This window comes from Lissotriton vulgaris, chromosome 6 (genome assembly GCF_964263255.1).
Source record: "Lissotriton vulgaris chromosome 6, aLisVul1.2, whole genome shotgun sequence".
In the NCBI taxonomy this organism is placed as follows: Eukaryota; Metazoa; Chordata; class Amphibia; order Caudata; family Salamandridae; genus Lissotriton; species Lissotriton vulgaris.
Genome location: NC_141694.1, coordinates 245,993,474 through 246,020,548, shown reverse-complemented (window position 1 = coordinate 246,020,548; position 27,075 = coordinate 245,993,474). Strand labels below are relative to the sequence as shown.

At 48.4% G+C, this 27,075-nt stretch overlaps 1 protein-coding gene across 2 annotated transcripts in view; it reads right to left on the bottom strand.

Annotated features, from left to right (window-relative positions):
• The window catches only part of LDAH (lipid droplet associated hydrolase), a 1,359,976-nt gene that overhangs the window by 475,824 nt on the left and 857,077 nt on the right, over positions 1–27,075 (bottom strand). The gene's annotated exons all lie outside the window — the stretch shown is intronic.

Below are 27,075 nucleotides of genomic sequence, written 5' to 3'. Positions count from 1 at the left end.
TGGCTGATCTAATCTACAAAACAATACTGTCCAAATTATACAGAAAAAGGGCGACGCCGCCAGGTGGCAGTGTGCGGGGAGCATTCATTTTCACATATCATAAAGTTAGAACAATTTGAGATTATCAAAAGAAAGTTCGCGAAGTAACGGCTTAATACAGACTTGAATATAGTGATTCTAGTTTGAAAAACACAAACTACAGTAGCCAAATTGAAAAAATTAAATAAAACATTAAACCTCCCCAACCTGCATACACACAATTAACCCATATTTTAATCATTGAATAGTGACCTTGGAAATGATACACCAGTAGAAGAAAACCTCCATTTCCTATTCAAGTCGCGAATACAGACAGCTATAGATATCTGTTGTAGAAGACCAATTGTCACTGATACTGTTAATATTTATACATATACTGGGCGTTGGGTCAGCCTTTGCTTTAAATTGGATTGCCTTCTTGTCTCTCCTTTTCCTCCTACTTTTTCTATGGCCTTCCTTACTATTCTTTGTCTAGCAAATGGTGCATTTTACTGTGTTCTGACTTGATGACGTGCCCATCCTCTGCCTGCATTCAGGGCATTATTTATTTTTTCTTCAGGCACTCCATTGAAAAACATATACTGTACTGCAGTATATATGTAGCATATGTTACTCCTAAATGGTGCACTTAAGTGTTTTCCTGTATGGTGGTTGGAAGGGTGTTGATTTTTTTTAAAATCCTGTGTGGAAAGTGTTTCCATGTTGTGCTTGGTGACAAGCAAGCTGCAGTAAGTGTGTTAAGGGATGCGGCCCTGAGTGGTGTGATGGATAATTAAGTGGTTTATGATATGGTGGCAGCTTTGAAAAGCTCAGGTCCCTTTAAGATAATTCGGATTTCCTTAAGAGCTCATCCAATTTAGTAGTTATACCACAGGATCAACCACTCTGAGATCTTATAGACATTGGCAGGCATATGTGGGAGGGGACAAGATCTGCTAGGATCTACAGCATTGCAGTCGACCCTTCTATAAATGTCAAAAGTTATTGAGTAATCCTTGAATTACTTACCAGTAATTGCATTCCTGCCTCACCAGACACCCAATCCACGTGATTTTTCGCCACTGTTAGAACCGGCTGTCTCTAGTTGGCAGAGGTACACACTTCTGACAAATAGGGACACACCTTTTCTAGTCAGGGCAAGGGGATCACACCCTTTGATAACCCCTGCTCACCCCCGTGGTAGCTTGGCAGAGCAGACAGGCTTATCTCAGAGGCTGTGCGTTAAGCATTTATGACCACATACAGTAATAAAGGGAATACACTACAAATGGACACGACACAGTAGTATTATAAAAATAAGTATTTTTATATAAGGCTTAGCACAAGACCAAATAACGACAAAAATATACACAATCTTAATAAATCCTTTTGGAAGGGAAAATAATAGTTCAAAGGTAGTTTCTTCTTTAGCACAAAGTCTTTCGTATCAAAGCAACTCTTCTTCCTGGAAACACAGTTCTTAGCAACCATGTAACCCACACGGGAGTCACACGACGTCGAGGCAAAGTTAATCCAAAAGGTTCGGCGTCGACCGCGAGGAGCGCTACGTCGAGCCCGGAGTCACACGGACCCCCAACAACACAGTACCTTAGGAAAATGGAGCACACGATGATCAGCGGCGTCGAGCAATCCGGCGTCGCGTCGTCGGTGTCGATCAGGCCTCAGCAGGCGTCGTTGTCGATGATGCTGTTGCAAAGAGTGAGCAGCGCTCACGGCGTCGGGAGGGCACGAGGGCGATGCGATCAGCAGCGGTGCAGACACGAGGTCCCTTGGAGCTGGAGCCGAACTCACTACTCACTGGCGTTGCTGCTGGCGTTGATCGGGCCCGGCGGCCGGCGTCGAGGAAGCGGGACACTTGAGCCGTCACTCACGGTGTCGAGCTGGATTCGGCGACGTCCATCGGCGTCGAGATTGCTGGTTCTTTCAGAGGTGCTGGATTCACAGGTTCCAGCAAATAGCACTTTAAGCAGATGAAGTCCTTTAGCCCTGTGACTTCAGCAGGAGACTGGCACTCTTCCAGTCCTTGGAGATTTTCTTAGCAAGCGTGAGAGTACACACACAGTTCCTCTCTCCTGGTTCCTTGGCAAAAATAAAGAAGCACTGCAGGATTCCCCCCAGCAAACAGCACACTGGCAGAAGGGGTAGGCAAGTCCTTAGATCAGCAGGCCTCTTCTCCTTGGTTTCAGGGTTCCTTGTCAGAAGTGATCTGATTTCTTAGTTCAGGGGTCCTTCTCTTATACCCCTTTTAGGCTTTGATCCCTTTGTCCATGCAGGGGAACTTCCCAACATCCTGGGTCTGTTGTGGGTGGAGCCAGGCAGAAGCACCTGGCCTATTCACTGAGCAGGGCTGGGTCCTCAGACGCCCAGCAGGAGGTGGAGCCAGCATTGTCACTGGCAGGAGCAGAGCTATCGGCCTCCTGGCAGGAGGTGGGGCCAGGATCGTCCATGGCAGGCACAGAGCCATCAGTCGCTTGGCAGGAGGTGGAGCCAGCATTGTATCAGGCAGGGCAGGCTATCAGCAACTACTCTCCCCCTACTCTCAACGCAAATGTCCCACTCATCCCACACTGACTCATTCAGACCTCTGGAGCCACCCAGCTCCTGTCACACACATGCAAGACCAGCAGAAACCAGAAATGGTTAGACAAGAAAATAGACACTTTCTAAAAGTGCTATTTTCAAACCCAGAGTCCAAAAACCATCCACACCAACGGATGCGTAATTAAACCCCAAGTTCAGGGATACCAAACTCGACATTGCACCATGCTCCCCGAGCCAGCTAGGATCATAGCATTAATAATCCCGGCGGCCCATTCTAACCAACGAAGAGCAGGTTACCTCGCAATAGTGAAGAACGAAGTTGGCCGTAGTTCACTATTAGGACATGCCAACTTGGTCAGGCTTGTCCTACCTTATACTTACAATGCACCCTGCCCGTGGGCCTACCATAGGGGTGACTAACAAGAAGTTAAGGGAAGGTTTGAGGGGCTGGCAAGTAGGTATACTTGCACAGTCCGCGTGACAGTACCAGACTGCACGTAGGTCTCGCAAGGACCGACCCGTAGACATTCTTTTACGAGGCCGCTCTTGTGGGTGGCACAACACGTGCTGCAAGCCCACGAGCGGCATTTGTATTTACAAGCCCCGGCACTCCTGGTGCACTAGACTAGGGACTGACAGTAAACCAAATAAGCCAAACATGGAATACAATCGATACATCAATTTAACATAGGGAGCACTTGCGCTGTGGCACTGATCAGCAGTGGCACAGCGCCCAAAGCATTATACCAGCAAAACATCGTAAAACAGTGGAGGCAAACAGAAAAAATGGAGGAGAGACTCAAGCCAATGATGTCAGGTCTAACACGTGTCCCCTCCAGCTGAAATGTGGGGAGAACTACCCTTGACCTAGGGAGTCCTCATCACTAAGGCAGAAAAATCTGGACAGACCATCAGCATTGGCGTGATCTGTACCAGGGCGGTGTTCCACCGTGAAGTCCATCCCCTGTAGGGAAATGAACCACCTCAACAGTTTCGGATTCTCACCCCTCATCTGCATCAACCATCTGAGGGGCCTGTGGTCTGTCTGAACCCGGAAGTGAGTCCCAAACAGGTAGGGTCTTAGCTTCTTCAGCGCCCAGATCACAGCAAATGCTTCTCTCTCTATCGCACTCCACCTCGTTTCCCTGGGAAGTAACCTCCGATTGATGAAGGCTACAGGCAAGTCTCGGCCCTCTTCATTCACCTGAGCTAGAACAGCCCCCACGCCATGCACTGAAGCGTCCGTCTGGACAATAAATTCTTTCGAAAAGTCGGGTGCCTGGAGTATAGGTGCTGTGCACATTGCAGTTTTCAGGGTGTCGAAGGCCGTTTGACAGGCATCAGTCCAGATCACATTTCGTGGCTGCTTCCTGGAAGTCAGCGAAGTCAAGGGGTGCACAATGTTACCGTAATCCTTGACAAACCTCCTGTAGTAACCTGTGAGACCTAAGAAGGCTCTCACCTGAGTTTGGGTTTTGGGCGGCGCCCAAGCCAGGATGGTATCAATCTTGGGTTGCAGGGGGGCAACCTTGCCGCTCCCTACTTGGTGCCCCAAGTACACCACAGAACCCTGCCCAATCTGGCACTTACTGGCTTTGATTGTGAGGCCTGCTCTGCGCAGGGCCAACAACACTTCCTGGAGGTGGCGCAAGTGTTCCTCCCAGCTGGCGCTGAACACTGCGATGTCGTCCAGGTAGGCGGCACTGAAATCCTCCAGTCCAGCCAAGACCTGGTTGACCAACCTCTGGAAAGTGGCAGGGGCATTCTTCATCCCAAAGGGCATCACCCGGAACTGGTATAGCCCATCTGGTGTGGAGAATGCTGACCTCTCTTTTGCCCCATCGGTCAAGGCGATCTGCCAGTACCCAGACGTTAAATCAAACGTACTAAGGTACCGGGCAGCCCCCAACCGATCGATGAGCTCATCAGCTCTGGGGATGGGGTGCGCGTCAGTCTTCGTGACCGAATTGAGTCCTCGGTAATCCACGCAGAACCGAAGTTCTGGTGAAGCACCAGGCACTGCAGCCTTCGGGACCAAGACCACTGGGCTGGCCCAAGGACTGTTAGAGGACTCAATCACCCCTAACGCAAACATTTTGGAGACCTTCTCCTTAATGTATGCTCGACCTTGTCAGTCACCCTGTAACCCTTGTGCTTCACAGGAGGGCTGTCTCCGGTGTCAACATCATGGACACACCAATGAGTGACACCCGGAACCAAGGAAAACAGATCCGGGAATTGTCCCAACAGTTGGCGACAATCCTGTTTCTGCTCAAGGGTCAGTGTGTCAGAGAGGACCACACCATCCACTGACCCGTCTTGCTCTTTAGCACACAGGAGGTCAGGAAGAGGCTCACTCTCCTCCTCCATTCCAGCATCTGTGGCTAAGAGCATGCCCACTTCGGACCTTTCTAAGTGGGGCTTCAAACGGTTGACATGCAGGACCCGCAAGGGGTTCCTGGGAGATTTCAAGTCCACCAGGTAGGTGACATCGCTCTTCTTCTCCACAACCTTAAACGGTCCAGTCCACCTGTCCTTGAGCGCACAAGGTTCCACAGGGGACATGACCCACACTTCTTGACCAGGCTGAAGCTCTACCAGAGTGGCATTCCGGTCGTACCAACGCTTCATCTCCTCCTGGCTGGCCTCCAGATTCCTGGCTGGCCTCCAGATTCGCCTGAGCAAGTTCTCTGAAGCGCTGAGTCTGGTTCCGAAAGGCCAGCATGTAACTGTATACATCCTGGGGAGGTTTCCGGGGAGATTGCTCCCAGCCTTCCTTGACCAGACTCAAAGGCCCTCTTACCGGGTGACCATACAAAAGCTCAAAGGGGCTGAACCCTAGAGACTTCTGCCGCACCTCACGGTAAGCAAACAACAGGCATGGCAAGAGGACGTCCCATTTCCACCTCATTGGTTCTTCAATACCCATGATCATGCCTTTAAGGGTCCGGTTGAATCTTTCAACCAGCCCATTTCCTTGAGGGTGGTAAGGAGTGGTGAACTTGTAGGTTACCCCACACTCCTTCCACAGAGACTTCATATAGTTGGAAATGAAGTTGGTGCCCCGGTCGGACACCACCTCTCTGGGGAACCCCATCCGGGAGAAAACACCCATCAGTGCCCGTCCCACCACGGGGCCGTCACTGTTCGGAGAGGGATGGCTTCCGGGTACCGTGTGGCATGGTCCACCAAGACCAGGATAAACCTGTTGCCCAGGGGTGTCTTGGGGGCCAGGGGCCCAACAATGTCAATACCCACCCGGTCAAAGGGGGTACTGACCACTGGAAAACGTTGGAGGGGAGCCTTCTGCTTCCTTCCGCTTTTCCCACTTGCCTGGCAAGTGTGACAAGTCTTACAATGGATGTCTACATCCCTGCGCATCTGAGGCCAATAAAAATGGGTGACAAGCCTGTCATAGGTCTTGTCCTGCCCCAGATGTCCAGCTAACGGAACGTCATGAGCCAAACCCAGTAGGAAGGCTCTAAAGCGCTGGGGTACCACCAGCACACGGGCTAACCCAGGCTCAGCAGCCTTAGGCTCGCTATACAGGAGGTCGTTATCCCAGTACACAAAATGTGACCCTGACTGATCACCTGATTTCTGACACTGACGCCGTGACCTCCATCAAGCACCTTTGACACAGCCTGCTGCAGCCGTCACGCCTCGCCGGACCCGCTTCGCGGGTCCCGCTTCGCGGCTTTGCAGCGGCTGTCTGGACACAAGGGGCCTCACCTGTTTGACCGGCAGGGCTGCGAGGAAAGAGCGGTGGACTCCACGGACCAGGAGTCCCCGCGCGCCCGTTTCCAGCTGGGCTGCTCTCCCTGCCGGCCCCGCCCCCACCGCCGCAAGGTTTAAGCGGTATTCTTGAGCACCTTCGGCGGATTTCTGACACTGACGCCGTGACCTCCATCAAGCACCTTTGACACAGCCTGCTGCAGCCGTCACGCCTCGCCGGACCCGCTTCGCGGGTCCCGCTTCGCGGGTCCCGCTTCGCGGCTTTGCAGCGGCTGTCTGGACACAAGGGGCCTCACCTGTTTGACCGGCAGGGCTGCGAGGAAAGAGTGGTGGACACCACGGACCAGGAGTCCCCGCGCGCCCGTTTCCAGCTGGGCTGCTCTCCCTGCCGGCCCCGCCCCCTCTGTGACCTTTGTATAGCTACAAAGAGGAAGTAACATCCCCGCAACGCGGGAGCGCGCGGGAGGGCGCCGGGAGAAGCCCGGGACAAGGGCGGGACCGTCTGTGGCCGTCCGGGGCCGCAGGAGGCCGGGCTGGGCTAGGTCTTTTTCATCCTGCTGTTGTTGCTGTGTCTTTGTATCCTCTCACTGTGTATAGCTAGTAGTGTTTCTTTAGTTGTTTCACCAAGTGCTAATAGCCTAAACTATCCTCCATCGACATGAGTCACTCTGCCCCGCCCGGTGTGAGTGTCTCTGTTCTTGGCCCCTTAGATAAATTCTTTAAGAAATCTACCAAGGAGATAGATATGGACTTACTCCTTGCAGAGAGAAGAGCTGAGCGCCGACGCTCAATTGAGCAGCTAAAGAAAAACCCACTGCCAGTTTCAAACAATACCCAAGAATTAGCCGCCCATGGTTTGAGCTCTATTGAGGTCGATGCCACTGACAGTGGCGTCACTAGGGTTGGTGTCACCCGGTGCGGGTAACTCATGGTGTCACCCCCTCACGCTTACCGAATGGACCTCCTCCGCTCCGAGTCTGCCAGTGGGCACAGTTGGCAAATAACGGGACCATACAGAATCCTTAGTAACGTTTGTAAATTTAATTTGTCACACCCCTATTTGAGGGGATAGCGAAGTCTATAATCATTGCTCCTGAGGAGGGGGTGGCACTGCTAGCCCCGAGGAGACGGCTCCCCCCTCATTTCATGGCGAACCTGGCGGTTTAACCAGGTTTTACTGGTGGATGCATTTCTGCTAGACAGCTCTTCACTATGGTGGCGTCGTGTGACAATGGCACCGTAGTTGAGCCTCCCACCCAGGCTTGGACATCGGGGGGAGCTGCTCCTACAAGCTATTCCAAATAAAGGTCTCAGTTCAATAGCACATAAATGCCCAATAAAGGACAGCCAAATATAGCCCCTGCTCCCCTTCCTGTACTGTGATGGGAGTGACAGAAGTAAATGGTCTGAAAAATGATAGCGCCACAGATTCACCCCTTGTGTTGTCTTCACATTTCAATTTACAGATGGCTGCCAGTGGCAGGTCCCATGATAGTGAATCTTACAGCACATTTTTCATTACATATTAAAATTGTATCAACTTTCAAAGCACAGTAAACAGTAGATGATGACCTTAAAGAACATCCGGTTACCCCCCCAGTCATATGTACTCATAGACATTCTTTCAGAGAGCACCGAAAATAGACGCAAGTAGTGAATCAGAGAGAGAACAAAGTAAAAGTGAGACCAGCCCCTACATGGTGTGTAGCGAGCAAGCGCAGTGAGCAACCACTACTAGGGGGAGTTTGGGGGGTTACACTTCTCCCCTCCCAAGAAAATTTGGGAGACAGAAAGGTCAAAAACAAAGCTTTTTTCAACACATATTAGATTGATAATTGATTTAAGTTTATAATGAGTTATTGACAGTAAAATGTATTCAGAAAGTGGCCGTGGGATATGCTTCTAATAGCAGAATGTCCCCAAATACGATAAAATGTGGAAGTACAAGCCATTTCTCTTCGAGCCATGGAGTTTCTGTCATCATTCAGCACTTCTCCCTTTTCCACAACAGCAGTTAAAACATGAATGGGTAAATATCCTAGTTTACAAAAGTTTTCTTAATAATAATGGCTCAGCCATATTTGCCTCATAATGCAAGATGATGTGACCATTTCAACTAATAAATTGTTTGTAGCTCAAACGTATCAAAAGTTCAGAAAAAATGTGACTTGTGTTGCTGCGGAGTAGATGACATAGCTCAATGTTCTATGTTAGGATTTTAACTTATAAACTGCAAGTAACAAAAGGAACGCTCTGACAAAAACAGTAGCCCACCACCCACTGGCCTATTTACATGATTATGTGTACTTTGTGATCTGCATGGTACATGTTCTTTGCAGCAGGTACATTAACCCTCTGAGCTACCTTTCCATGAGTCAAATCTTCCATTAGACAAAATTCCGATCTCTCTCTAGGAAGAACATTAATCACCAGTCATCATGACATTTTTGTTGTTACCGAAAATTGCTGGAGTGCAGGGAGGAGGCACTGGTTATTAAGGCTGGCTGAACTTGGTTCCCCAGTTTCAAATTCAGCAGCTCCTCTGCCCATAGTGCCACATCCTCTCCCCCACTGAACACCATACTGCAGTGCCCCACTGAGAAAAACTCAGACTGCCTTCAACTACAACCCAATTGTTGCCACTGCGCTACAAACACTTGGATGCGACTCAATTACGCACTAGGCAAGAAGAGCAATATGTGGCCTACAAAACAAAAGTGACAGCATCCTGGAAAAAGCAACCAATCAAAGGGAATGCAAAATGTTGCAAACCATGTGAAATGTAAGCAGGAAAAAACATGGCTACCTTAACGCTTTTACACTCAGTGTTCAGAAATTAGTGCTTTTGCCTGAAAAGTTAAGGACATGACTCGGGCCCTGAATGGACCATTTCAATGGCCATTGCTTATATCCTTACAAAACGTAAGCAGTATCTATGGTAAAAAAGACCTCTGTAGATGCAGAGCAGCAGTACAAATTTTGTTTTTGAATCCTCACTTTGCAGTACCTCCAAGATTGGTGCACTAGTTCCAAGCCCAGGGAAAACAATGCCAAGACAACAAAAATAGCGCTTCACTGGCAAACTCTGTAAAAGTGGCGCTAAATGTATTTGGGTGTGAATAAAATCTATCTAGCCAGTTTGCTACCACTAGTCTGTCTTACTTTATTTAGTCATTTCATTTTTCATATTTTTTAACTTTTATTCCCGTTGCTGCACTAGTGCACTTTGAAATTAAATGTCAGAAAAATACATTGATTTTGCAGCAAGAACTACAACCCATTACAGGCAGTGGGCAAAGAGAAAGTAAAATAGCAGCTCCTAACAGCGTGGAGAACTCAAAGGCAAATCAGCAGGGCATCCCTTTGGCACTCATGATGAACCCCGGCCCGCAAGGCCGCAAAAACTATCATCTGCGTCACTCACAAAGTAAAAAGAAAAAAGAAGAGCAGCCTGTGACTGTGTTATTATTGGTGCGTGCCTCCCCCCCCCCCCCCCCCCCCCCCCCCACGTGCCGGTCCGGACAGAGAAACTCACTGACTCACCTGTCCTGCTGTTAGACGGGGGGGGGGGGGGGGGGGGGGATCTACATCGGTCACGATGGACGGGGAATAAAATTAAATTATGGCGGACCCCAACCCAACTGGCGGTCAAGTCAAGACGTGCCGCCTCTGATCCTCCTGCTGCAGTGCAGGCCAGTCACGCGCACTTAGGGCCCAATGCTGCGCATGCGGATTAAGAATCAGGGATGAATGGCATGACATCATCTGTAATCCGCCTGTAAGCGGGCGGCGGGCCTAAGAGGCGCGCTGACGCGGCGGAGCAGGAGGAGACAGTGCGCACTGCGCACAGGCACCTCCTTCAGTCTTCCTGAGCAGGATAGTAAGGTTGGAAGTTGCTGCAAGACAGAACTGACTGAACTTGCACGTACGGTTGCAACGTCGTTTACTATGCAAGCAAGTCTGCACACTGTTTACAGCACACACTGCTGCTAACCGCCTTGGTGTCACCCCAGTGGGATGGTGACACCCGGTGCGGGCCGCACCCCCCGCACCCCCCTAGTGACGCCGCTGGCCACTGATCTTAACCTTACCCCTAGTATATTTAGGTTCCCTGCTATCTCCCCGCCCTGTAGCAGTGCCACCAGTAGAGGTCACCTAGTTTGTCCCCCTATTGATCACTCAAGCTTCGTCGAAACAAACATCCCCGAGACCCTTATCAGGGAAGCAGAACCAAGCCCCATGTTGCCCAACCTGTCACTGGTTTGTATCGACCCAGGCGAGAGCATACCCGAAACGAGTGCATGTAAATCTAGAACCACGTCCGAAAAGGCCAAGAGGGTTGTACATTCTCCACCGAGGAAAAAAAGGAGAAAGGGCGGGGTAAAAAGGAAAGGATGTAGCTGCCAGACTCCACCACCACCCCTACCCAAATCAATTATTGAGTCAGGGCCCTCACACATTGTAGAGCCTTTACATTCAGACACACATGATCATGTATCCCCAGAGTTAGCAACCGTAGGGGTAAATGAGGTGTCCTATGGTATTATAGAGAAGCTCATTAAATCATATATGCTACCCCTGCTAGAGCGTGTGAGGACTATGGGTGAAAAACTGGATCGCCTATTGGTGACCATTGAGCCTATACATTCCTCTAGCCTGGATAAGAACAAGGGCCCATCCAACAAACCCGCCGGATCTTCCCTTGTTGCTGGCAAAATAACTAGTACTACCAGCCAACAAACTATTAATGCTACCAAAGCAGTTAATGCTACCAAAGCAGTTAATGCTACCAAAGCAGTTAATGCTACCAAAGCAGTTACCATTTCAAATAAAGCACTGTCTGTGGTTGCTAAATCTTCTACAACAAATACAACAAACCACTTGTTAAGGGAGTAGCACCGCAGTCAAAGAAAGGGATGGGTAAACCTGCTGGTTCCAATGGTAAAACCAATAAACCTCTACCACTGAAGAAAAATGTAGACCTGCCCCCTGACTCCCTGAACTTTGTTATTGTTATGACAGGTGTGCCACCTGTTGCGGAAGGGGATAGAGAAAACAACGAAAGCTTAAAAAACAAAGTCATCTTTTGGCTGAAAACAAATAGACCCCTCCCTCCTAATCTTAATGGGGATATTGTTACGGTCAGAAGATGTCAGTGGGTTGGGGTGCGCCCTAAGGATATAGAGGGGGATATAGTGATCATTAACTTCAGGGACCATAGAGTTGTATCTCATCTTACAGATTGGTATGTGGGAAACAATGAGGGAGGGATCTCCACAAGGAACCTAAGTTATTTCTATCCTGAGACCCTGATCAATCCAACAGATCAACCCCCCGGTAGAAATAATAAAAACACCAAAAGCCTCCTAAAATGGTCCAATTTTACACCAAGCTTTTATGGACCCCAGTTTAACCCAGAGGCGCAGTATCGCTCCTACATTCAATCTAGTTACAACTGCCCAGTACAAACGCCGGGCTGGGCTAAGTCTTATACCCAGCCCTTAGGTCCCCCAGCCTTATTGGATCTGCCATTCTCAAACAAGCCCCCGTATCCTATGGTTCCTACAACACCTGCCTTTATACAGTTACAGCAGCCCCCAAGCTTCTATCCAGCAAATCTCTATTCCAATAGGCCTACCCATCCAAAAGAGCTTTGGAACATACCCTTGAGAAACTTATACGACCCATTATCAGGGTTGTCGACTAATGACTGACCAGCACTTGAGAAAAGTGATGACGACCCTTACATTTCGAGAGTGGGAGTTGACTCGAGTATCCTTCTATGTAATGTTGAAAGTCCTAAAGACAGACCCCAGTGTGGTGAGGAGGGATGTATCGTTTATTCAAGAGAGCTTGACATATCAGCTCTGCTACCCACCTCACTGCACTCCATGGATGTTTCTTTCACGGGCGTACACCCCGAGCCAACTACACAGGCTGGGTCAATATGCTTGACAAGGGAAGGGTTGATTACAGATGTACCTCTGCCTGTAGAATCCTCTTTCCAGCCCAGTGAACCCCTCCCAATAGACGCAACAGTACTGTGTGACCAAGTTTGTGATAAGGGCACCACTATGGGATGTTGGAATGTGGCTGGAATTGAATCCTGTATATGTACTCCTGACTGGGCTGATTTCATCCGAGAAGGTGATGTTTGGTCTTTTCAGGAGACTTGGTCAACCCTTCCAGTGTATCTTCCAGGCTTCCTGAGCTTTAACAAACCTGCAGTTAGAGGCCAAAGAGGCAGGGCCATGGGGGGCCTTACTACTTGGGTTCGTCAAGTTGCAGGGGTTTCTGTGAAGGAAATTCATATCGACTGCCCTGATATATTGATAATAAGCATGAAATTTAATAGTGGGCTGGACATTCTGTTGTTCAATGTATATGCTAGAGGAATTCCGGGTGGTCGAGTCTCAACCACCCTAACATGTTTGGATGATTTCCTAGGCTCTACTCAATTAACAGGTCATGTGGTTGTAATGGGTGATTTCAATACTTGTTTTGAACCCTTGAGCAGGGAGGATGGGTTATTAACTGAGGCAGAGGACATGATGTGGGGGATTCCACAACTTGAGCTACCCCCGATCACTAAGTGGTCTCAAGCCTCTACATTCATCAAAGGTCTATGCCTGAACTGGGGGCTGCGTGCCCTAAACGGTCGCGTAAGCTCGGATAGGATGGGCAACCCCACATTCTTCAATGGCAGACATAGCAGTCGCATTGATTATATCCTAGTTGACATAAATCTGTGGCCCACAGTATTAGACATGATAGTTAAGCCACGACCAGAAAGTGATCATGAACCACTCATAGCAGAATTGAAGGATTTTAGTTTTGCTGGGCCGAATGTGCGACAGCTCAATCCCGTTCAAGAGGCCATGGTATTAACTAATGATATGAGGCGGGTTCGATGGCCAAAGGTATCTGTTGATGTGAATGCACGCATAAAGATCAGAACTCTGGTTTGGGATGATGAGCGCTGGACTCTTTTAGCTGAGGCCTGCGGCTCCAGGAACCTCCAGCAGTTTTGGCATCTCCTCAGGTGGGGTCAGTCTCAGGATGATCGCCCAAGCCCCGCATCTGTTGATCAACTGAAATGGGTGTCCCATTTTGAGGAACAGTTTAGATGTCATAGTGCCAGCCAAGATCCCATTAGTTGGCCATTAACTTTTGACACTCTTGTGTTTTCAGCCAAAGAGGTTGAAACAGTCCTGAATGCCATCCCTAGGGGTAAAGCGCCTGGTCCGGATTGTATCCCAGCAGACATTTTCCAGCAGGACCAAGACTTATGGGTACCGTATCTATTGCAATTGGTAAATGCGCTGGCCAGGGGCGCCAAGGTACCTGATTCTTGGGCTGGTGCTGAGATCTTGCCCATCTTTAAGAAGGGTGACCGGTCGGTTCCATCGAACTACCGGCCGATCAGTCTTATTGACGCGGTCCAGAAGATCATAACCCGTCTTGTTCTATCAAGGTTTCAGGCCTGGATAGAGGATTACAACATTCTTACCCCCCTTCAAGCTGGGTTTAGACCTCATGTAAGCACCCTGGACCAGGCTTTTCGCTTTATGCTCCTGCACTGGAAGACGGTCACCTTGGGTAAAGGAAACTTATTCGCGGCTTTCGTAGACCTTAGGTCTGCGTTTGACCTTGTCCCGAGGGCCGGGCTTTGGAACTGCCTATTAGAAATGGGCATGCCTCCTATTTTGGTCCGACTTATTGTGAACCTCCATGCACAGACATATGCATTTGTAAGATGGGGCAAACCCGGTGAGGTGACAGAAAACTTTCCAGTGGCTAAAGGAGTCAGACAAGGTTGTGTTTTGGCACCTACCTTGTTTTCTCTATATATCAATAGAGTTATTAAGTACTATGACAACTTTTCCACGGATGCTCCTAGTTTGGCTGGCATGAAAATCCCCCTGCTCATGTTCGCTGACGATACTCTCTTGATTTCACGAACCAGACAGGGCCTTCAGAACGCACTGTCAAGGTTCGAGAGTTTCTGCAGCGAACATGAGTTGGAGGTGAACGTGTCCAAAACCAAATTTATGGTTTTAAGGGGGCACAAACAGGTTAAGGCTAGGGTCTCCATGGGGGACACCCCCCTGGAGCAGACAAAGTACTTCACCTACCTGGGAGTTACCTTTAGTGACACCTTGAGTTGGACCCATCAGATCGAGCTCATGACCATGAAACACCAACAGTTGGGCGGGGCTCTGATCAAGGAACACAAAGGGTCATTCACGAGGCCTATGTCGCCGCTCATTAAGATCTATGGAGGAAAGGTTTTATCAGCAGTCCTATACGGTGGACAGTCCTATACGGTGCAGAGCTCTGGGGTGGAAGTAATCTGGATTCGCTAAAACATGCCCAAAGCAAGTTTTTAAGAATGGCAACAGGTTTGCCTCAGTCAACACCATTAATCCCCCTTTTTTACGACCTGGGGTGCCACACGGTGGAGGATCAAGCAAGACTTCGCCCATTAACATTCTGGCGCCGCCTGTGGACGACGCCAGAACTCCATCATTATGCAGAAGCCTGCCTGGAAGTAAAAAATAGCCCTGGTGCCACTAAAATTGGATGGTTTAGAGATCTTAAGGCCACCTTACTTTCTTTGGGCTTTGGCGAGTTGTGGTCCTCGCCCGAGTCAGCCAATTTCCCATCAAAAAATGAAATGTTACTGGGAATGGGTGACTCACAACATCTACTCAAAAATGAGCTCGAGCAGTCTCTCTGGACTGTTTATTGTACATAAAGACACTCCCATGTTAGAAGGGTACTGGGACACTATTACAAAACCATTGGACCGCAAACTATATTTTCAATTTAGATGCGGTTCACTTCCCATAGGGGACTTCACCAAAAAGTGGGGAATAGATAGATCGGGGTTTTGTCCTAAGTGTCAAGGCACTGGGGAAAGTCTGAATCATTTTTTGTATGTGTGCCCACTATACTCAGCCCCCAGAGCCAAATGGCTAAAACCGGTATGTAGACAACTAGGCACCAGATCGGCTGTGGAAGCAATGAGAATGTTAAAAACTAACCTGGATCCGCTTATTGTTGTGGGGGTCGCTAAGTTTCTGGGGTGGGCTTGGGTTCTCAGATGTAGGTTTATTAAAAATAACCCAGTGGTGGTTGTCTAAATATCGTGTATTCTATGGATGTATGGTCGTGCTTGACACCCTTTTAAACTTTTGTATAGTTCTATAAGAAGTTGATTTGATGCTAATGATTTAATACTTGTTCTAAATGTTTTATGTGTTATATTGTATTTTATGTCTTTTATGATGAATTAATCGAATAAAGACTTCTTGAACTGATCACCTGAGGATTGGGCTGAGGCTTGTTGCCTCATGCCCACAAGAGAAGGGCACATCTTCTGTTCGGCACAGAATTCCTCCCTGGAGGGACCACCATCCTGCTGCCAATGGGTCAGCTCGGGCAGGTCTCCCAGTTCGGCAATTTGTTCCCCTGGGGGCTCCTGGGCATCCCACTCAGGGTCTACCTCCTCCTGGACCACGGGAACTACGGGGGCCGGTTTCCCATGCCTCCTGCCTCTTCTCTTCACAGCTGGGTCCTGGGCCGTACTTTCAGGCTCCGGGACCCCATCAACACCCTTACTCGCTGTCATCGATCGAGTGGTTGCACACACCCACTCTGGCACTCCCAACATTTTCAAGTGCGTCTCCCTCTCCACCTTAGCCCAAGGGGAGTCTTCTAAATCATTGCCCAGGAGACAATCGGCAGGCATGGCGGGCCTCACAGCAACCTGAGGAGTACCTGAAACTCCCCCCCATTCAAAGGAAACCTGAGCTACCTCACACTCTTTCTGGGAGTTGTCAGCAGCTATCACAGGGTAGAATGCGTGGGCAACCACCTGCTCTCTGGACACCAAGTGACACTTGACAGCTGTCACACTCGCTCCGGTGTCTCTGAGAGCTTCCACTCTATGGCCATTAATGGTCACCCACTGCCTATATTTACGAATGTTACTAGGCAGAGGGGGTGGAGGGACCATTTGCATGTCTCCTAGCAAGACCAGGCACATTTCTGCGGGACCCTTCCCACCAGGGACAACCATCTCCTCCCCTCCCAGGGCTACACTCGCCAACTGACGGGGGGGTGCACGCGGCGGTGCATTCGAATTCTTCATGGGACACTGGGGGTCATAATACCGGTGTCCCACCTGCCCACAAACGTAGCAGGTTAGGGGGCCCCTATGAACAGGTTTACCCGTCGGGGCCCCTGGCTTCTTCTCAGGGGGAGGCTGGGAACCTTTCCCTTGGTTCCCTTGGGGATTACTTTGGGGCCCTTTCTGGGACTCCTTCTGTTTACCCTTGTCCCCCCCACTCTTCTGCTGGGGACCCTGCCCACCTTTGGCTGAGTCTCCCACTGGACCCTTGTGGACCCTGGTACTGACCCAGCGGTCCGCCTCCTCAGCAAGTTTTCTAGGGTTAGATATCTTGCTATCAATAAGGTGCTGGTGCAGCTCTGGAAAACAGTTATTAGACAAATGCTCCCAAGCAAACAAATCATAAAGAGCTTCATAACTTTCCACTTTGCTGCCCTTTACCCTACCATCCATGGCTCTGCAAAAATAAGACACATATTCAACCCACGTCGTACCAGGCAACTTCTTACATTCTCTAAAAGCTTGTCTGTACTTCTCGGGGTTTAGGCCATACCGTAACATTAAAGCATTCTTCATATGAGCATACGACATCCTATCCTCAACAGGCATGTCTAACAGGGTATCTCTTCCCTCATTCACAAAGCGACCCCACAACCTCGCTCCCCAATCCTTCTCAGGGACCCGGTGGGCCAACAATGCTATCTCATACGCTTTAAACCACTGACCAATATCTTCGTTCCTATGATAATCTTTTATCACATCTTTCGGGAAATAAAACCTACTTTCTGCAGGCACAGATGGGATGCTGCCACCAGAGGGATTCATTTCTAACTTCTTAGCTGGGATCTCCAACTCCCTCAACTTGGTATCACGCTCCAAAGCTAACTTTTCTCTTTCAAACTCCAACCTTTTGGTCTCCAAATCAGCTTCTCTTCTACCTCTTGCATTTTATAACTCCAACTGCCCATTTATCTTTAGCCTTGCCATTTCCATGTTGTATGCCCGCTCCTTCGCCCTTTCTTCTCGTTCTTCTGGGGAAAGACCCTTGGAGGAAACACTGCTTCCGGGAGAGGACTCAGGCCCATTCACTAGCGCCTCCTCATCCCCTTCCACTGGCGGTACCACCACCGGATCAGTGGGATCTCTGGCCTCCAACCAGGCCTGCAATGCTATGAGATATTCCTCTTTTCTTGAGATGCCTTTGGTAGGCACTTTCAACTGCTTGCAAAAGGACTTCAGCTCCTTCAAGCCGTAGTCGTTTATCTCCGCTCTATCGAATTCCTCCACAACAACAACAGGGGTAGTGACTCCGGTGTCACTCATGGTCAAAACTGGCAGTGTTCAAAAAATCAAGCTTCGGAAAAGCGGAGAACCAAAAATGGATCCTTCCAAATAGATTGTGGCTGCGCTATGGTCTGCTTTCACTATGTAGCGCACACTAATCACTGCACATGGGTCATAAATGCAAAGTTCAAATCCTCACCGCTGACCCACCAATGTTAGAACCGGCTGTCTCTAGTTGGCAGAGGTACACACTTCTGAAAAATAGGGACACACCTTGTCTAGTCAGGGCAAGGGGATCACACCCTTTGATAACCCCTGCTCACCCCCGTGGTAGCTTGGCAGAGCACACAGGCTTATCTCAGAGGCTGTGCGTTAAGCATTTATGACCACATACAGTGATAAAGTGAATACACTACAAATGGACACGACACAGTAGTATTATAAAAATAAGTATTTTTATATAAGGCTTAGCACAAGACCAAATAACGACAAAAATATACACAATCTTAATAAATACTTTTGGAAGGGAAAATAATAGTTCAAAGGTAGTTTCTTCTTTAGCACAAAGTCTTTCGTATTAAAGCAACTCTTCTTCCTGGAAACACAGTTCTTAGCAACCATGTAACCCACACGGGAGTCACACGACGTCGAGGCAAAGTTAATCCAAAAGGTTCGGCGTCGACCGCGAGGAGCGCTACGTCGAGCCCGGAGTCACACGGACCCCTAACAACACAGTACCTTAGGAAAATGGAGCACACGATGATCAGCGGCGTCGAGCAATCCGGCGTCGCATCGTCGGTGTCGATCAGGCCTCAGCAGGCGTCGTTGTCGATGATGCTGTTGCAAAGAGTGAGCAGCGCTCACAGCGTCGGGAGGGCACGAGGGCGATGCGATCAGCAGCGGTGCAGACACGAGGTCCCTTGGAGCTGGAGCCGAACTCACTACTCACTTGCGTTGCTGCTGGCGTTGATCGGGCCCGGCGGCCGGCGTCGAGGAAGCGGGACACTTGAGCCGTCACTCACGGTGTCGAGCTGGATTCGGCGACGTCCGTCGGCGTCGAGATTGCTGGTTCTTTCAGAGGTGCTGGATTCACAGGTTCCAGCAAATAGCACTTTAAGCAGAAAAAGTCCTTTAGCCGTGTGACTTCAGCAGGAGACTGGCATGGCACTCTTCCAGTCCTTGGAGATTTTCTTAGCAAGCGTGAGAGTACACACACAGTTCCTCTCTCCTGGTTCCTTGGCAAAAATAAAGAAGCACTGCAGGATTCCCCCCAGCAAACAGCACACTGGCAGAAGGGGTAGGCAAGTCCTTAGATCAGCAGGCCTCTTGTCCTTGGTTTCAGGGTTCTTTGTCAGAAGTGATCTGATTTCTTAGTTCAGGGGTCCTTCTCTTATACCCCTTTTCGGCTTTGATCCCTTTGTCCATGCAGGGGAACTTCCCAACATCCTGGGTCTGTTGTGGGTGGAGCCAGGCAGAAGCAGCTGGCCTATTCACTGAGCAGGGCTGGGTCCTCAGACGCCCAGCAGGAGGTGGAGCCAGCATTGTCACTGGCAGGAGCAGAGCTATCGGCCTCCTGGCAGGAGGTGGGGCCAGGATCGTCCATGGCAGGCACAGAGCCATCAGTCGCTTGGCAGGAGGTGGAGCCAGCATTGTATCAGGCAGGGCAGGCTATCAGCAACTACTCTCCCCCTACTCTCAACGCAAATGTCCCACTCATCCCACACTGACTCATTCAGACCTCTGGAGCCACCCAGCTCCTGTCACACACACGCAAGACCAGCAGAAACCAGAAATGGTTAGACAAGAAAATAGACACTTTCTAAAAGTGCTATTTTCAAACCCAGAGTCCAAAAACCATCCACACCAACGGATGCGTAATTAAACCCCGAGTTCAGGGATACCAAACTCGACATTGCACCATGCTCCCCGAGCCAACTAGGATCATAGCATTAATAATCCCGGCGGCCCATTCTAACCAACGGAGAGCAGGTTACCTCGCAATAGTGAAGAACGAAGTTGGCCGTAGTTCACTATTAGGACATGCCAACTTGGTCAGGCTTGTCCTACCTTATACTTACAATGCACCCTGCCCGTGGGCCTACCATAGGGGTGACTAACATGAAGTTAAGGGAAGGTTTGAGGGGCTGGCAAGTAGGTATACTTGCGCAGTCCGCGTGACAGTACCAGACTGCACGTAGGTCTCGCAATGACCGACCCGTAGACATTCTTTTACGAGGCCGCTCTTGTGGGTGGCACAACACGTGCTGCAAGCCCACGAGCGGCATTTGTATTTACAAGCCCCGGCACTCCTGGTGCACTAGACTAGGGACTGACAGTAAACCAAATAAGCCAAACATGGAATGCAATCGATACATCAATTTAACATAGGGAGCACTTGCGCTGTGGCACTGATCAGCAGTGGCACAGCGCCCAAAGCATTATACCAGCAAAACATCGTAAAACAGTGGAGGCAAACAGAAAAAATGGAGGAGAGACTCAAGCCAATGATGTCAGGTCTAACATCCACCAATAAAAACTACCCTCCCCTCCTCCTTCCTTCTGTAAATACCATGTAAACTGACACAACACCAATAAATGGTTGGCCTGGGAGGGAAGGACGGATGTAATGAATAGAAGCGAGGGAAGAGGATTCAGAGTAATGCAATTTCCGGTAAGTAAGTTAAGCATTAACTTGCTTCTCTTCATTACAACACTGACATGTACAAAGTCAAACAGGACAACCAAATAAGGTAATGCATAGAATCAGGTTTATTAAACTGTAAATAAAAAAAGGAATGGACCGCTATTCAGACATCAACTTGAATACTTTAGACCCAAACACCTCAGATCGGTCAACCTCCTGCACAATCCAGTAATAAGAGTTAAATGTCCATGGGGAAGCCCAGGTGGCAGCCCTACAGATTTTAGCAATGTAAGGCTTGGACCTCAGCCCAGAAGGTAGACATAGACCTCGTACATCTACCTTGAACCCTAAAAGGAGAAACCTGACCAGAAGCCTTGTAGGGCAGAACAATCAGAGTTCGAACCCACCGACTCAAAGAAGAAGTGGAAGAACTCAACCCTTCATTCAAAGAGCCAAAATTCACAAACAGTGAATCGGAAAGCCAAAGAAAAGCAACCAAGTCCAAATAAATCAGAAACACCCTCCTGACATCCAAACAATGCCACTGCATTTCCTCCTCAGAAGAAGGAGACTAGAAAAAGGACGGCAAATCCACTTTTGGTCCCTATGGAACTGTGAATCAACTTTAGGACGAAAGGAAAGGAGTTGCCTCAAAATTATCCTGTCATCAAAAATTCTACCAAAAGGATGCTTAAAAGACAAAGCTCCCAGCTCACTCAAAAGCCTAGTGGAATAAATAGGCAACACAAAGAACATCGTAAGGAACAACAAACATACATCCACAGAGACCAGGGACTCAGAGGAGCCATCAATGCTTCCAAAACCAAAGAGAGATCCCACAAAGGGAAGTGCCTTCTAGAAGAAAGAAGAACATTCTTCAATCCCTTGAAAAGACACCCCACCAAATCATCTGAATCAGACAGATTGTTCCAAGAGCTCCTAAAAGCCTTTATAGCAGCCCACTGAAGCTTAAGGGAGGCAACCTGTAAACCCAAAGAAGCTCCATCCTGCAGAAACATCATCACCTCAAACAAGTCAGACGAAGTAGGGTCCAAACCCTTACCCTGACTCCACTTACTGAAGGAAAGCCAATGACATAAATAAGATTTATTGGTAGACGAGCACCTAGCAGCCTCCAGAGTTGGAGCAAAACTATCCGGAACCCCCTTATGCAGCAGACCTAGCTGTTCAACCACCCAGCCGCTAACCTAATCCTGGACAGAACACCCAGCTCCAACAATAGGAACAACAGGGAGGAATGATGAGGGAGTCAGCAGTAACAACCACTCTTCCTCCTGCCTCATCTCCACAGGAAGAGGAAACCAAGAGGCGCGGGGCCAAGCCAGGGCAATGAGAATCACCTCCTTTTGCTTTCAGATACTGATTACGGGAATTATTTATGCCCATGGCTACTACACTTGCGAATCATTGATATAATCCATGTGGTCCAAATCTGATGATTGTTCTCAATTTATAAAGGTGAGACACCACACGTCAGATTACGTTTGTACTTCCTCACAGCATATCGCATTATCTATCTTAGTTATGATATTTCTGGTAATATACTGGACTAAAACTACTTGGGTATATTTAATCGTTTTCTTTCTAATTTTAGATACTGACCACTTATGTTATACCAGTCTTGTATAATAATTTTTGGATTGCGGCTGTTTCTGCATAATCCTTATTTTAGGTGTTGCACCTAATATGTGACATTAAATGCTACAGATGGGTGTTACAGCTTTGCTTTACCAATGGTTCTAATTTAGGATTGTATTTCTTTGTGCACTCTGTATATTGGTGACTCCCCTATGGAAATTTTGGTTTTTGAAATCGTATTATATTGTCTTTCTTCAGAATACTGTGGACTGATTGAACTGAATAATCAGCATTATTCTCTGTATACTCATCAAAAGGACTATTTTGAAATAGTTTGGTCTACTTATTTCTAGCAAGGTGAGATGCCTACTCATATTCTTATGTTCCCTTTTACTTCACTCACTACTGAGGTGTTTCACATTTCGTTTCGTTTGCTTCACTCTTCACAGAGGTTTTTTTCATTTTTTCACTTTTTCATTTCTTTTTTCACTTTTTCTGCTCTAGATGTTTTTGGGCACTCCTGACTCCTTTTAGGATGGTCAAAGATTAGCAACATCATCATTTTCGGTTTTTTCTCTGTAGTTTTGGAATACTGTTTCAAAATTGATGATCTGGTATCTACGCTCTCTGTTTATTCTTTGAACCTCACACGCCAAGGGATATTCAAACTTTGTTATCCCAGTTCCATCTGTCTAGACTTTGCTATGGTGCTAGAGATATCTGACACTAAAGAGCTCTTTTTTTGTCTTAACGTCAATTTCTCCCACCATCTGAATATTTATTTCTATTATGCGTTTCAATAGTTGGTTAAATTTTATGTCTTTATTTGTCAAAATAATATGTACTATTTGGTGTGTTCATATTTGTTTGTTGCTGTTCTGTTTGTTTCATTTTTGTATTGGTTCTGGGTCTCTTAATTTGCCAATGTTTTCTGTTGCTTATACATTTTTCTATTGTATATCTTTTAATGTATATGTATTATATGTGTATTTATGTAAATTTTTTACAATCATTAAAGCCCTGACGAAGTTCCAAAGGCACTAGGGAACGAAACGCATTGGCTGTGTGCTGGTTGTATTCAAACAACTTTAAATAAAAAGTAGAACTCTTTTGAACTACAAGCGTGGTTCCTGTCTGACTCCTATCAGAGTCCCCCTTCCTTTCCTGTGAACAATGAGAATGACCAACGCTTTCACCCGCTGGACCTATAGAAGGAAAACCTGAGAATCCACATAAAGTGAGGGAAAGCATTAAGTAATACCTGTAGCGGGGGGGAGGAGCTTAGCGTGCATCCAAGATGGTCGCGTGAGCAAAGGGCTCCCGGGACCCTCGCCGCCTCCCGCATATATCCTGTCACTAATCCTGATACAGACGACGGATTATTATGGACATGACCCTGCTGACATAAAAGCTCTTTTCAGGAATCGATTTGGATGCCGGGAACCGGACTTACTCCACTCCGACAGTTGACGGCCAACACCGAGGAGCAGCCTGGGACTCGAGTCCCCGAGATACCCTGGAGGCAATTGAACAACAACGGCAAGTGGAAGTGGACTGGTGCCTTGACGTACTTTCGGTTTCGTTTTCTGGCTCTTGTTTACTGAAACCAGCCGCCCTCTGACTTTGTTGGCCCATGGTCTAACTTTGTATTGTATGCTTGCCTGCTGCGCCTAGTCTTTTGACTTTCTTAGCTTGATTCGTGAGGAGCCATTCACACCAGGTCCCAAAGGCCCCTCCGGGGCGCTTCGCTTAACATGGCGAACAAGCCTGGAGGTGAGAAGCGGACGACCAAGACCACGCACCGAGGGGGTGCCATTCAATCCAATATTATGGATCGCTACACTCGCCCTTGTCATGAAGCTCCAAACGCTTTGCGGAGGCAGACTGTAGCTAGTCCCAATCACCTGCCGACCGGTGTCGCAGCGGTTAAGCTCCTAAACCAGCCGAGAGGGGAAAGGGGAAGTGGATAGAGAGAAGAGACACTCCCCTTGCTGAATGCCCAGGTCAAGGTCTGGAGTCTTCTAATTGTGTCTTCCGAACATCTTGGCATGGATGTCTAATGCACAGAGAAAGGGAACTAAGAAAACTCACCTACCAAGATACTCTAATTACAATTCTATAATTAGCACTTATCCTAACAGCTGGCGAGGGAGTCTGCGCCTCTCTTCTGTATTTTTATGCTTGACTGGATGCCCTGTCTACAAAAGAAAGATCTTATTACTACTGAGCTAACTGGCAGACAGCTTCAAATTCCTGATATTCCTCTCGAATCTTCACTGAATCAATGACTCCAATTGACTGTCCTCCAAATGAGAGTAGACTAGCTTGTGATGGATCCAGAGGGCCTTCTTGCTTCTGATAACAATGTTCCTGACAATAAGAAGACTTCATCATTACCGTCCGATTCTCCCAATCAATGGTGGGATTATGTACTGTCAACCAAGGCAATCCCAAAATAAACTGGAATTGAGGAGCATCAATGAGGTTAAATTGCAGAGTTTCTCGATGACCGTCGACTTGTGTTAACTCCAAACATTCGGTGTGGCTAGTAATTGGTCCCGACGACAAGTTTGTCCCATCCACTGCTCGTACTGGTTCATTTTTCTCCTTCAGAATTGCTTTAATTCCCAATCGTTGAGCAAACTTGATGTCGCAGAAGTTGCCTGTGGCCCCAGAATCCAGCATAATAGCACACTAGGAAACTCAAATTCTCGAAATCTCAAAGTCTTGTGCAGGATAACATGAGGTGCCATAGACTGTAAGGTGTTCATAATTAAATGTGCTTCAGGAGTCGTCTTCGATTCATTTACCACCAGAGCCACCCCGTTTACTGATGGCTGGAGTTGTTTAACTTCACTGGAGTCTTTGGACGTCTTGTGCATTCCTTGACAAAATGCCCCGAACCACCACAATACACGCATAACTTCTTTAGACGTCGTTGCTCTTTCTCTTCATTGCTCAAGGGTCCCCTAGTGGCTCCAATCTGCATGGGCTCTGAGTCATTCTGTCCTTTACCACTGTCCGTTCTCATTCGGTCCAAACGGGGAAAGCTTACTATCCAATCTCTTTTCTTTTCTCCTTTGCGTTCAGAGTTTCGGAAATCCAACTCTAGCACCAAATCTACTAAGGCAGATAGTTCCTTTGAACGATTGGGTATCTGTGCCAGAGTGTCCTTTAATTCATCACAAACTCCTTTGTAAAATAAGGCAGCCCGTTTCTCTTCTGGCCAATAGGTTTCAATGATCAATTTATTGAACTGCGTTAAGTATGTCAGTAAGTCTTTAGAACCTTGGCGCAACTCCAACAGCTCATTGTCGGTGGCCTGAGATTCTCTTCTCCGGTCAAAAATCCTAAGAAACTCCCTTTTAAATAAAGCAAAATCATAAAGGAAAGGGTCATCCCTGGTCACTAATGGCATTGCCCAATTAGCTGCATCTCCTCCCAGGTAGGACAAAACAAAGGCTACCTTAGACTGAGCGTCAGGGAAAAGGGTCGGGCGACACATAAAATGCAGGGAACATTGGGTCAAAAATATCTGGGCCTTTTGAGGATCTCCCTGGAACCTTTCTGGGGCGGCTAAAGGAATAAGGGGTGAAACAGAATGAATCATCTGCGCCACAGTCTTTGGATCTGGACTGGGAACTGAGGAAGGAACTGTTGACACACTTACTGCAGGTTTGTCCATCGCTAACCCATCTACCTTGTGAGCCAAAGCACGCGCCTCTAGCCGAGACGCCACTAATTCCTGTTTTAACACCTTATTTTCTTTGCGTACTGCCCCTATCTCCCGTTGGATTCCTACCAACATTTCTCCTAAGGCTTTTAAATTAAACCCCTCCGCCATTCTGCCCGGGCAGAGCAATTTTCTTGGGCACTTCAATCTGTCATGAAGCTCCAAACGCTTTGCGGAGGCAGACTGTAGCTAGTCCCAATCTCCTGCCGACCGGTGTTGCAGCGGTTAAGCTCCTAAACCAGCCGAGAGGGGAAAGGGGAAGTGGATAGAGAGAAGAGACACTCCCGTTGCTGAACGCCCAGGTCAAAGTCTGGAGTCTTCTAATTGTTTCTTCCGACCATCTTGGCATGGATGTCTAATGCACAGTGAAAGGGAATTAAGAAAACACACCTACCAAGATACTCTAATGACAATTCTATAATTAGCACTTATCCTACCCGCTGACGAGGGAGTCTGCGCCTCTCTGATTCTCAGGCTAGTGGCAGCGCCTGGGGTCGGTTTGGAGGGTCCCGGTCACTGTGTTGGAGAGCTGCTACGTGGTGGGAGTGTGTGATTTTACTCCACTGGACTTTCTTTAAAAAACGGCGATTTTACCGAAATTGTAATTTTAAAGTGCACTAACCTGCTTTTTGTTGTGCAGGGTCCCACTAACACCCCTGCTCCTCCATTGCCCTCCCTCGTGAATTCCAGCCGGTCTCTCGGGGCCGAGAGGAGAGGGCGAGCCGCCATCTTGGGGAGGGGTGTCCCACGAGCCTGGCCGGAGTTAGCGGTCCAGTGCTCGCGTGGGAAAGACTTCAATTGGACCAACTGACCAGGGGCTCCGAGCTGATTCTCAGGCTGGTGGCAGCGCCTGGGGTCGGTTTGGAGGGTCCCGGTCACTGTGTTGGAGAGCTGCTACGTGGTGGGAGTGTGTGATTTTACTCCACTGGACTTTCTTTAAGGAACGGCGATTTTACCGAAATTGTAATTTTAAAGTGCACTAACCTGCTTTTTGTTGTGCAGGGTCCCACTAACACCCCTGCTCCTCCATTGCCCTCCCTCGTGAATTCCAGCCGGTCTCTCGGGGCCGAGAGGAGAGGGCGAGCCGCCATCTTGGGGAGGGGTGTCCCACGAGCCTGGCCGGAGTTAGCGGTCCAGTGCTCGCGTGGGAAAGACTTCAATTGGACCAACTGACCAGGGGCTCCGAGCTGATTCTCAGGCTAGTGGCAGCGCCTGGGGTCGGTTTGGAGGGTCCCGGTCACTGTGTTGGAGAGCTGCTACGTGGTGGGAGTGTGTGATTTTACTCCACTGGACTTTCTTTAAAAAACGGCGATTTTACCGAAATTGTAATTTTAAAGTGCACTAACCTGCTTTTTGTTGTGCAGG